Source organism: Acipenser ruthenus, unplaced genomic scaffold (genome assembly GCF_902713425.1).
Source record: "Acipenser ruthenus unplaced genomic scaffold, fAciRut3.2 maternal haplotype, whole genome shotgun sequence".
Classification (NCBI taxonomy): Eukaryota; Metazoa; Chordata; class Actinopteri; order Acipenseriformes; family Acipenseridae; genus Acipenser; species Acipenser ruthenus.
Genome location: NW_026707350.1, coordinates 1,558 through 14,838, shown reverse-complemented (window position 1 = coordinate 14,838; position 13,281 = coordinate 1,558). Strand labels below are relative to the sequence as shown.

The 13,281-nt window shown below is 40.2% G+C and overlaps 1 long non-coding RNA gene across 1 annotated transcript; it reads left to right on the top strand.

Annotated features, from left to right (window-relative positions):
- Positions 1 to 710: 710 nt before the first annotated feature.
- Positions 711 to 7,360, top strand: LOC117435481 (uncharacterized). The gene is made up of 3 exons (XR_004549178.3): positions 711 to 797; positions 4,874 to 5,049; positions 6,961 to 7,360. It is a non-coding gene; the product is annotated as an uncharacterized LOC117435481 (long non-coding RNA).
- The last annotated feature ends 5,921 nt before the right edge of the window (positions 7,361 to 13,281 follow it).

Genomic DNA, 13,281 nt, shown 5'->3' with positions numbered 1-13,281 from the left:
ATGTTTGTTAAAGAAAAGGAGGAAAGAGGGGTTTTCTGTGAACTGGTGGGGAAATGGGTAAACCGTGTATGGGAGAACTACTGTAAGATTTTTAGTAATGTATCTAGTGTCAAAATGTGTGTATTTATGATTGTATGTGGTTTTTGTGTGGATTCCATTGCATATAGGAATAGAGGGGAATGAGAGGGCAGATGGCAGTGAAGAAAGTGAATGTGGGTATGGATGTTCATTATGGGTTAAGGGAGTATTCTAAAATAATAGAAAAAAAATTATAGTGGATGAAAGGCAGAATATGTGGACTAGGGGGAAAAAGGGCGTAAATTATATAAATCACAAAGTAAAGTCAGTTTGCGGGAAGGATGGTATGAGGGGAATAGACAGGAGGAAGGTAACCTAATAAGGCTGTTTATAGGACATTCAAATTTAAATGAACATTTATATAGAATTGGAGCACATGAGAATGGGTAATGTATGAAATGTGGGGTTATGGAAACTGTGGAACACCTGATGGTTGAATGTGCTAGATATAGGGAAGTGAGATTAGAGGTAGGGGAAGAGTTTAGGGCTTTGAATATTCAGAATATTTTTTTTAGGATGGTAATAGAATAGATAGGGGTATGGTCAGGTATATAGGAATCGGAGTGTTGGGCTCACAATAATGATAATCAAAACAAACAGTAGGTGGCGACAATAAGCTTCGATGGAAACTTGGTGGCCATTAACCAAAAAGAAGGAGAAATGTCTGTTCTGGGCATTCTGCAGTTTGTGAGAAGGCAACAGGCTGTCAGTAACAGAAGGTATTGTGTGAAACCTTTGAGTAGCTTTTGTGTGTGTGAAAGTTTTTGTTTTACTGGTAAACGAAATAGCCATAAATGTGTGAGTTTAGAGTGCAAAAAGTAAAAAATTTAGTTAGTACTCCATGTGGGAGTTAGGTTTTTGTTTTTTTGTTTGTGTAAATAAAAGTGCACGCAAGTGCTAAAGTGCAATTCTGGTGTCTGGGTCTGTGTTTCAAAAGGGCAAAACGAACCTCAGCCGTGAGGCTGTGTTACTAATATATATATATATATATATATATATATATATATATATATATGTGTGTATGTATATATATATATATATATAACGTAAAGTGCTGGATTTTAACTCTGTTCGTAGACTATCATAAGGATCATAATTGCTAAATCTACCCTTTTGTAGGAAACTGTATATATTATATATGTAATATGTATCTGAATATATATGCTGTCAAAAATGTTTAGAAAATGCATGGCTAGTGCAAAGTCCTCTCTTATGAAATGTTGGTGTTTATTTATTGGGTAGCTGTATAATATGTCAGGGTTTTTGTTTATTTTGCTTTATTTTATTTGGTAGTTAAATGAGGTCTTCAACACAACCTAAAAGCTTTTGTAAACTCAGTTTTAGAAAGCTGCAAGATATCAGTCATCGCACAAGGCTAAATTGGAATGCTGACAGACACATTTAAATATACCCTCGCATATTATTATTAATAGGGTAATTTGTATTTAGAATGATAAATTATCTTCCTAGAAGAAAACTAGCAAATTTCTGGAAAGGTACTACCAAAATAGTGAGACTTATTTAAATGTTTGCATGTAAACCACACATTTTACGGTACCCTCCTCAGTTAAAAGGATTCTGTTTTATGTGTATGGAGTTTTCTGATTATTTCTTGTTTAAACAGCTGAAATCGGACAAATTTCAAAAGACTTTAATCAAAATATTTCTTAACATAAAACTTTATTAATTGTTCATTATAATATATATTTTTTTAACTGCAGTGCATAAACAAAATACATTAACATAGAAAATAGCAACTCAAATCACATTTAAAAACAGAAAAAAACACAGATTACTTGAGGCGCTTAAGCTTTAAAAAAAGGGGCACATTTACATTACTAAGCAGACACAACTTTCCAACAAAGTGTACTTAGCTAGTGAAAACTACAGAGATACTGTAGCCACTGTTCTATGGGTTTTTTTTTTGTTTTGTTTTTTATAACACACACTTTTCAGAAAATAGTTGTAATAGTTTAATATGGTACACTAGTTTACTTAATTTAATTTTCAGCTATATTTGTTTTCTTTTTTTAAATATATGCCTACCTTGCAAACATTTTAAGCTTGTATTTGGCAGTACAGTATATAAATACAGTAAATATATTGGTCAAGCTGGGCACAATTGAATTGATAATCAGCCTGGTGGATCTAAACACTGCCATGATGATGAAAATCAAATGTCCCTTTAGTGTTCTTCTGTCTGTTTCAGTATGTGGTGGTATTTAGATCTACCACTGCATGTAGATAATTAAGACCCAACTATGTTATCCATAACCCTTACTGTGTATTTCTTTTGAGTGTACTGTATTTCGTTTCTTAAACTCTTTTGTTTGTGTTTATTTATTTTTGTGCATGGGGAGCAGTTATTCACTCGTTCCATTAATTTCTTGCAACTAGGGATGTACAAACCGGTATTTGACATTTAAGTGGACAGATATACGCGTATAAAAGCCCAACAAAATAACAATAAAAAAATATAAAAAAAAAAAACCTTACTGGTTTTACTTCAAGACATTTTAGCCAAATTGATTACACTACTCTATCTGCCTTTGCTGTGCTGTTTCAATGCAAGCCTCATAGGTCTACAGCTTGAAGTTAGGGTACAATTACATACAGTTCAATATATCTGTACAGCACCTTTAAACAAGCTTCCCAAGTCCAGGAGGTGATTTGTCTTCTGAAGTCATTATTCCATTGTACATCTTGATAGCCAAAGATTGCTTCTAGCCATGTTTAAGCATTAAATAGTGTATTATTATTTCACATAAATCAACCAGAGATGTAGGAATTCATACATTTTGCATTCCCGCAGACAGTATTTTAAATGTTTTACAGTGTGGTGAGAACTCAAAGGAAAGGAACGTGCACTGTCAAAACAGAGAGAGATTTCAGTAAAACCAAATACTGTGTTAATGAAATGCAGTTAGTATGCTGAAAATAAGAATTGAATAGTAAGGTAGTGTCTTTTTGTTAGATTAAATTATGAGAAAACTGGAATATTCATTTTAAAATACAAATATAAATTGGATTAACTGAAGATATAGTGGCAGAGATGCTCAAAAAGTCAGTATAGGTTTAAATCCTGAAGGGAGGGATCATTTGCATATGTGTGCAATTTTCTGTAAAGTAACCTTTAAGAAAGATCAATGGCCAATGTACTTAATTCCTGGGCATCAGAATCAGTTTACACGGTCAAAACTATTATTATTATTATTATTATTATTATTATTATTATTATTATTATTATTGTCGTTTTTCTTATTACACTTTATTTATCCAGGAAGACACTCATTTGTGAATCATCAGTATACAGCTATGGTCAAAAGTTTTGCATCACCCTATACAATGAACTAATTTTGCTTCATAAAGTCGAATGAAACCAGCTGAATAATGATACATTAACATATTTAATTATATACCGTTTTGTAGTTTTCCATGTACTTAATGAAAAACTGACACAAATCAAAAAATGTGAAATCTAACATCAAATACTGTCCTACTATTATGGCTTCCGGTAGACTTTTGCAATACAATTTTAGTTTCTTTGATTACATGCTGTTAAATAAAACTTCTAAATTATGCTCCTATTGTGTTTTTTTAATTGTCTCAATCCTAAAATTCTAGTTGCAAAACATTTGGCCATAGCTGTATAGATGTACTAAAAATATTGAAGCTGAACATTTATTCAAAATCAATCTGACATGAATCATTTCAAAGTGCACCAAATCATAATCCAACATGTAAGAATCCCAAACTGAGCTTGTATTCCAAATCATCCCGACATGAAAAGTTCATCAGATTCTCAAATTGTTTTTTTTTTTTTTTTTTTGCTGAACTAGCCAAAAAAGTATTTTTTGATAACCTATATTCACGACAAAGATATGCCTGCGTTACTCCTTGTTTCAAACAATCAATATAGTTTCCAGCTTTGTTGCAACATAAAATGATTTTCATTTTGGATGTATAGTTACACAGCGCACGCTTTTTATTAAGACTTCACTGCGAGGTAGTATCCTGTGCGTACAGACCGGGACGTTGACAATGTGTGTTTATATGATCTTTGCCCCAAGAAATTAATTACAGTATGCTAAGAGGAACAAGACAGAAGAGTGTGATTAACGTGTGTTAAATAAATTTAATTGACAGCCCTTATAGGCAGCTGACTTTCAATTAAGGCAGTGTATCTCACTTGTGTTCACACAAAAACAAACTGGCTGACTCGGAACTTACTTTCGCGCGGCAACACAAGTAAATTCCAGGTCAGTTAGTTTGATTTTGCTTGAATACAGCAAACAATGTCTCTTCAGGGGCAGCAAAGCATAAACACAAGAAACGGAAAGAAGAAGAATGTAATCAGTAAAGGGGGGCATTAGAAATATTTTTACAAATCGGTACTGAAAGCCCCGAATGAGCTCGAATGACATATACCTACACCTTATGTGATGGCAGTTAAAAGTATTAAAAGAAGAATACCAATTGACAACACTGTGCTGAAATGAGTATATGCGTTCTTCAACCAGGTAGCCAAAGCACAGCGAGCTTGGGAGACATTGTCCAGCTTGCAATGCCTTTTTGTTAGTGGAACTATGCTGGATAGCCTAGATGAAATTTATGCAGTGATGACTGACTTGACGGATCTTGGAGATCTGGCAGTTTGTTTGAAAACTAGCACAAAATTGCGCTCTTGTTTATACCTAGCGGAGAGCCACGTTTTCCTACATTTGCCAAGTTTGCCATTAATATGTTGGCTGTGCCACACAGTACTGCAGAATTAAAACAAGTTTTTTTTTCTCAGATGAATCTTGTAAAAACAGACGTAAGAAATCAATTGCCTACAGACATTCTGAATGGAATTCGGACTATCAAGACTGCTTTTAAAAACAGCACTAGCTTCAGACGAACAAAGCAAATGATACAGCCTGCAAATGTGTCCATGTGTGACCATAAGAAGTAAATAAGACCTAAAGAAATGTAAGTACACAAAACTAGCCTATTTTATAATGTATTTTATTGTTTGTGTTTTTTTTTTTTTAAATGATGTCAGTAAAAAAAAAATACAGTGTCAGTGTCACAAAGATGGCTCGGGTGGTGTGTGTGGGTGACGTCAGGTTCAGGAAGTAGTAGTCAACACAAAGGGAGGTGCGGGCAAAACAGCGCTGCTGCACGTATATTTATTTAATAAAGTAAAAAAATATAGGGGGCTGCCGAGTGGCGCATCCAGGAAAGGCACTCCACGTGGAGTGCAGGATGTGCCCTATAGTCTGGACGTCGCTAGTACGAGTCCAGGCTATTCTGTTGCCGATTGAGGACGGGAGCTTCCAGGGGGCAGTGCTCAATTGGCCGAGCGCCCCCGGGGGGGAGGGAGGGCTAGGTCGGCCAGGGTGTCCTCGGCTCACCGCGCACCAGCGACCCCTGTAGTCTGGCCGGGCGCCTGCGGGCTTGCCTGTAAGCTGCCCGAGAGCTGCGTTGTCCTCCAACGCTGTAGCTCTTGGGTGGCTGCATGGTGAGTCCGCAGTGTGAAAAAAAGTGGTCGGCTGACGGCACACGCTTCGGAGGACAGCGTGTGTTCATCTGCGCCCTCCCGAGTCAGCGCAGGGGTGGTAGCGGTGAGCTGAGCCTAAAAAAAACTGGCCATTTAAATTTGGGGAGAAAATAATAACAAATAATTGGCAATGACTACATTAAAAATAAATAAATAAATAAACAGACTTTTCAAAATAACAAACACAAAATAAAATGGCGTAAGAGTCAAAGTAAAGGTTCACAAACTATAAATCAAAATAACCCTTATGGAACAAACACATATTTTTAATATATGGTAAAATGAAAGTATGATCCTTATATTTTTCATATATAGAAATTGGCCCATTTTTATATATTTAAAATATATGGGATGTATTTAAAGCATATTTTAGTCTGTAATCCATATATTTATTTTATATGGATTACAGGCTGAAATATATTTTAAATATATTAAAAAGGGGCCAATTTCTATATATCATCCATATATATATATATATATATATATATATATATATATATATATATATATATAGTGAAGAAAGAGCAGGGACACCTTTAAGGAATGGCGTCTCTGAAGAAAAACTACACACCCCAGAAACCTCAGCGCAAATTAGTGAGGCAGGGTTAGAGAGTTTAAAAGGGAGCAGGGGAGAACAATCGGGGGAAGTGTGATTGTGGGGAACACGGCCCGATTGTCCTGCCTGCGTAAACTCTGGAGTCTCCAATATCATTGGAAAGCGATAGTAAGTGCTTTAAATTTCAGTCGTAGTTATTTCGTGAAAGTTTAAGACAGTGCGTTCTTTCCTCTTGGTGAGGCAGCCTTTTGTTTTTGGATTTGTTTGGTTTTGTTTCGTTGTTATGATTTATTAAACCACTGTGTTGTCGGCTGCCTAAGCTGTGGCTAGTACGTGACCCATGGGGTTAGCTTGGGTACCTACGTGGCACAGTCACGGCGATCTGTTCAACTAAGAGTATTATTGCTATAACCAGGACTGGTTTAAACACTGTTTGGTTCATTGGCAGCAGGAGCAGCGAACTGTTCTACCAAGTGTATTGTTTCTATGATCAGGACTGTTTAGACACCATTTGGTTTCTAGCTGTAGGAGCAGCGATCTGCACGGTATTGTAGGAAGTGTTTACTAGTCAAGAAAGTGAAGCACGAGACGTGGTATTGGAACATTGTTTATTACTGTTGGAAGGTGGCTTTTAAACAGTCACTGCAGTGATAGCACAAGTGTGACATCATTCCGCTTCAAGGAAGTCAATATTCATCCGTGCTTGTTCTGGAACCTGGCAGTAGCAAGGAGACTACTGAACATCTTGCACTTCCTTGCTTGTGGTCCGGGCCCACTCTACCAGAGGGGGCTGCTCTCTGTTCTTCTGTGTTTCAGGAGATAATCAACCGAGGGAACTCAACCACGACTCACCTGTGTTCCTGGCTCACTCCACCTGAGGGAGCCCAACCTCGACTCACCTGTGTTCCTGGCTCACTCCACCAGAGGGAGCCCAACCTCAACTTACCTGTGTTCCTGGCTCACTCCACCTGAGGGAGCCCAACCACAACTTACCTGTGTTCCTGGCTCACTCCACCAGAGGGAGCCCAACCACAATTTACCGGTGTTCCTGACTCACTCCACCTGAGGGAGCCCAACCTCAACCTTCCTGTTGTGCAGAATCGGGACATTCTACAGGCAAAGCCTGTTTCAGTCTGGTCATCTCGCAGTAGTATAGAGAGGGGAGAAGAAGTGAGGTAGTTAGCAGCCCGTACATGGGAAGATAAACGCTTCTGATTGATATAATCTTGTGTAAATATTGTAAATAAAAGTAATTACCTGAATACGTAACGAGTTCACTCCAGTCCTTGGGAAGAAAATACCAGAGTCCAGTAGCACCACACTACCATTCTTTCACAATATATATATATATATATATATATATATATATATATATATATATATATATATAATACACTGAGTGTACAAAACATTAGGAACACCTTCCTAATATTGAGTTGCACCCCATTTTGCCCTCAGAACAGCCTCAATTCGCTGGGGCATGGACTCTACAAGGTGTAGAAAGCGTTCCGCAGGGATGCTGGCCCATGTTGACTCCAGTGCTTCCCACAGTTGTGTCAAGTTGGCTGGTAGTGGATCTCTACTCCGAATAGCTCGTTCCATCTCATCCCACAGATGCTAAATTGGATTGAGATCTGGTGACAGGGCAGGCCACTGCAGTAAGCTGAATTCACTGTCATGTTCGTGGAACCATTCCTGGACAATCCTAGCCTTGTGGCATGGGGCATTATCCTGCTGAAAAATATCAATTCGCAGATGGATACACTGCTGCCATGAAGGGATGCACCTGATTGGCAATGATGTTCAGATATCCTGTGGAATTTAAACATGGCTCCACTTTTATCAAGGGGCCCAATGTGTGCCATGAAAACACACCCTACACCATCACACACCACCCGCCACCAGCCTGCAATGTTGACACACGGCATGATGGATGCATGTACTCATGTGGTTTTCGCCATACCCTAGTCCTCCCATCAGCGTGAAACAGCAGGAACCGGGATTCATCAGACCAGCCAATGTTTTTCCAATCCTTCAGTGTCCAGTGTTTTCATTCCTTAGCCCACTGCAACCACAGTTTCTTGTATTTTGCTGAAAGAAGTGGAACTCTGTTAAGTCGTTGGCTGTCATACCCCATTCGTGTCAAGGTTCGACGAATTGTGCATTCTTTTATTGGTCTGTCGGCACCAATGTTGTACTGGACTGTCAGTTGACTAACTGTAGCCTGTCTGTTGCTCTGCACAATTTGTGTCAGCCTCCTTTGGCCTCTTTCCTCAATGAGCCATTTTCGACCACTGGCCTGCCGTTGGCTGGATGTCCTTTGGGTGGTGGACCAACCTTGATACACACGGGGAAACTGTTGAACGTGAAAAACCCAGCAGCATTGCAGTTTTTGACACACTCAAACCGGCGCGCTTGGCACCTACTACCATACCCATTAAATCTTTTGTCTTGCCCATTTACCCCTGAATGGCACACATACAGTACACAATCCATGTCTCAATTGTGTCAAGGCTTAAAAAATCCTTCTTTAACCTGTCTCCCCTTCATCTACAGTGATTGAAGTGGATTTAACGGGTTACATCAATAAGGTATCATAGCTTTCACCTGGATTCATCTTGTCAGTCTATTTCATGGAAATAGCAGGTGTTCCTAATGTTTTGTACACTCAGTGTGTGTGTGTGTGTGTGTGTGTGTGTGTGTATATATATATATATATATATATATATATATATATATATATATATATATATATATATATATATATATATATGCAGTGGCTCTCAAAAGTATTCACCCCCCCTTGGACTTTTCTACATTTTATTGTGTTACAACATGGAATCAAAATGGATTTAATTAGGTGTTTTTGCCACTGATCAACACAAAGTCCATAATGTCAAAGTGAAAAATAAAATCTACAAATTGTCGTAAATTAATTACAAATATAAAACAGAAAATAACTGAATGCATAAGTATTCACCCCCTTTGCTATGACACACCTAAATAAGCTCTGGTGCAACCAATTGTCTTTAGAAGTCACATAATTAGTTGAATGGAGTCCACCTGTGTGCAATTAATTTGTTTCACATGATTTCAGGTTAAATACACCTGTCTCTGGGAGGTCCCACAATTGATTAGTACATTTCCTAACAAAAACTACATCATGAAGATGAAGGAACATTCAAAGCAAATCAGGAATAAGGTTCTTCAAAAGCACCAATCAGGGGTAGGATATAAGAACATTTCCAAGACATTGAATACACTATGTAACACAATTTTTGTTCCTGGGTAGTAAGTGTTATTTCCTAATTGCTTATGCCTCAAAAGTATAGAAAATGGCTATTATTCCCCACAAACTTTGCTTTTGTGACCAGGACAGTGATATTTTGAAATTTACTTATTTCCAATGAGAAAACGGGCGAATTTGTGTCTTTTCATCAGAAAAAACAACATATGAATCCAAATTAACATGTATTTATACTAAAGTAATACAAAAATGACTACAGAAGATTTAGAAGTGAGTAGTTTTTCGAGATTTACGGTTATACTGTAAATCACTTTCACGAATCAGCCCCCAAATGTAGTCTCCCATCATGTTCTCGTTATACTGTCCTTGGTAGCGGCGTTCAAAGTCCAGTATATCCTGGTGGAAGGGCTCGCCTTGCTCCTCCGAGTACGCTCCCATGTTCTCCTCGAATTTATCAAGATGAGCATCAAGGATATGGACTTTGAGGGACATCCTACAGCCCATTGTGCCGTAGTTCTTCACCAGAGTCTCAACCAGCTCCACATAGTTTTCGGCCTTGTGATTGCTCAGGAAGCCCCGAACCACTGCAACAAAGCTGTTCCAAGCCGCTTTCTCCTTACTAGTGAGCTTCTTGGGGAATTCATTGCACTCCAGGATCTTCTTTATCTGTGGTCCAACGAAGGACACCGGCTTTGACCTTTGCCTCAGACAGCTTAGGGAAGAAGTCTTGAAGGTACTTGAAGGCTGCCGACTCCTTATCTAGAGCTCTGACAAATTGTTTCATAAGGCCCAATTTGATGTGCAGTGGTGGCATCAGCACCTTCCGGGCGTCCACCAGTGGCTCCCACTTGACGTTGTTCCTCCCCACAGAGAACTCAGTCCGCTGTGGCCAGTCCCGCCTGTGGTAGTGCGCCTTGGTGTCCCTGCTGTCCCAAAGGCAAAGATAGCAGGGAAACTTGGTAAACCGCCTTGGAGACCCATCAGGAATGCCACCATTTTGAAGTCTCCTATGACCTTGATGCCATCTCAGAAAAATGCAGATATGTATCCACTTAGGCAGCTGGAACTAAACTGAACTGGTGGGCTTAAGGCCCCTGTATTTATATTACTATTTATATTACTGGAAAGTTCTAGAAGTTACTCCAAGTTTACTCAGCACTGAATCTATCTGGAATGTTCTGGGAAAATAGGTAAATTTCAAAATATCACTGTCCTGGTCACAAAAGCAAAGTTTGTGGGGAATAATAGCCATTTTCTATACTTTTGAGGCATAAGCAATTAGGAAATAACACTTACTACCCAGGAACAAAAAAAAAAAAAAAAAAAATTGTTACACAGTGATATCCACCAGAGCACAGTAAAGTCCATTATTAAGAAATGGAGATTTATGATTTCCATTACACGAGAGTAGATGTTAAAACTTCATGCTGATTTGAACTCGGCTCTCGCCAAGATAAGCACCAACTAAGACGTAGCTTTACAGTAAACTAATGTGATCCATGTGTGTCTCCATCCATTTACGTTTCCTTCCATATGATGATGTAGATATCCTTCTGTCTGGTGTTAATGGCTGAAGTGTAATGCTGGCTCCAGGGATCAGCTTATTTTGCCTCCCTGGCGCATCAGCACACACAACGGCTGCGATGCTGGCTCCGGGGATCAACCAAAGTGCGGCCTCCCCAGCGCATCAGCATGACAACCGTCTGGATTGAGCTAAGTAGGGTACATCTCTGGGGTTTTCAAGTGGGCACCTTCCATCCTCAGTGTTTCGTCGACTAGCCCACGACACCTCAAGAGGGCTCGACGGTGATTCTGGCGTCCCAGCATCACCCCCCTCCGTCCCCCACTCAACTCAGCCCAGCTTACTTACCTGTCCCCAGCCAGAATCTTTCCGTCTCAACCACAGCCAGTTGCTGCTCCTCTCTGCTGCTTCAGATAAGTTCTTCACTGTGCGACGCAACTCTTGGCCACTGAATCCGACGTCTCTGAGAAACCGGGTTGTAGAGTGTGCCACAAATCCTCGACAACCCACTTCCACTGGGTAAACCCGAACTCTCCATCCTCGCTGTTCCGCTTCAGTGGCTAGTTGAGCATACCGCAGTTTCTTCCTCTCATACGCCTCATCTACAGCATCCTCCCATGGCACTGTTAACTCTACCAGGTGAACAAGGCGTGCTGATCCAGACCACAAGACAATATCTGGTCGAAGGTTAGTGGTGGCAATCTCAGGTGGAAAAATAAGCCGTTGACCAACATCTGCCAGCATATTCCAGTCTCTAGCAGCTTCCAGTTGTCCTGGGCGAGGATTGGTTTTAACACCTTTTCTTGGTGGTTGCTCTCCTGGGCGGAGGAATGTTGTCTTTTGTGTGTAATGTTTTGATGGAACAGGTGGCAACTTATTGGTCATGTTACGCTTGTCTTCCAATGCTAAGGCCAAACATCGCAGCACCTGGTCATGGCGCCAAGTAAACCGTCCTTGGCTAAGAGCCACCTTACATCCTGTCAAAATGTGCCTTAATGTTGCAGGTGATGAACACAAAGCACATGAGGGATCCTCTCCTACCCAGAGGTTTAGGTTCTGTGGTGATGGGAGAACATCATATGTTGACCTGATGAGGAAACTGATCCTGCTCTGTTCCATTGACCATAGGTCTTGCCAGCCAATCTTGCGTTGTTCCACGCTCTCCCATCTCATCCATTCTCCCTGTTTGGCCTGGGAAATGGCCTTTATACACCTCATCCTCTCCTCCTGCTTTTGCACCTCGTTGACTACCAGCTTCCTCCTTTGAGCTGGGGCCGCCTTGTGCCATGTAGGAGGAGTTGAACTGAAACCAAGACCCCCTCTTCCATGCTGAACTTGTCCCATGATATCACCAATTCGAAGGGCAGCCTTTGCATCTTCCACAGCTTTCTTTGCCGCCCACTTTCTTCCAGTTTTCAACACAGGTGCTGCCTCCCTTACGCATTTATCGCGTGACTCTACTAATGTCATTTCCAGTCTGACCTTGGCGCACTTAAACTCCTCGGTTAGAGCAGAGACTGGTAGCTGCAGTATTCCTTTACCATAAAGTCCCACTCTGCTGAGGCAGCGTGGAACTCCCAACCATTTCCTGATGTATGAACTGATTAAAGCTTCCAGCTTCTCTACTGTTGTCAAAGAAACCTCGTACACAGTCAGTGGCCACAGCAACCTCGGCAGTAGACCAAACTGAAAGCACCAGAGTTTTAGTTTACCTGGTAGAGCGCAGCTGTCTATGCTCTTCAACCCTTCCACTGCTTGTTGTCTAACTTCTCCCACACGAACTGTGTCCTTTAGATCCCCGTCGTACCATCTCCCAAGACTCTTCACTGGCTTCTCAGACACTGTTGGTATTGCCTCACCATTAATGAAGAATGTTTTATCTACTACTTTGCCTTTAATTATAGAGATGCTCCTTGATTTAGTGGGCTTGAATTGCATTCGTGCCCATTCAATGTTATTGGTTAATTTGCCCAATAATCGATTAGTGCAGGCTACTGTTGTAGTCATGGTTGTCATGTCATCCATGTATGCTCGAATTGGTGGTAGTCGCATTCCAGAAGCCAAGCGCTCTCCTCCTACTACCCATTTTGATGCCCTAATGATTACTTCCATTGCCATGGTAAAAGCCAGTGGAGAAATGGTGCATCCTGCCATTATTCCAACCTCTAGGCATTGCCATGTAGTGCTGAATTCTGAAGTTGAAAAACTGAATTGCAAATCTCCAAAATAGGCTTTCACTAAATTTGTTATTGTCATCGGTACACTGAAAAAATCAAATGCTGCCCAAAGTAGTTCATGTGGCACTGAACCATATGCATTAGCCAAATCCAGGAATG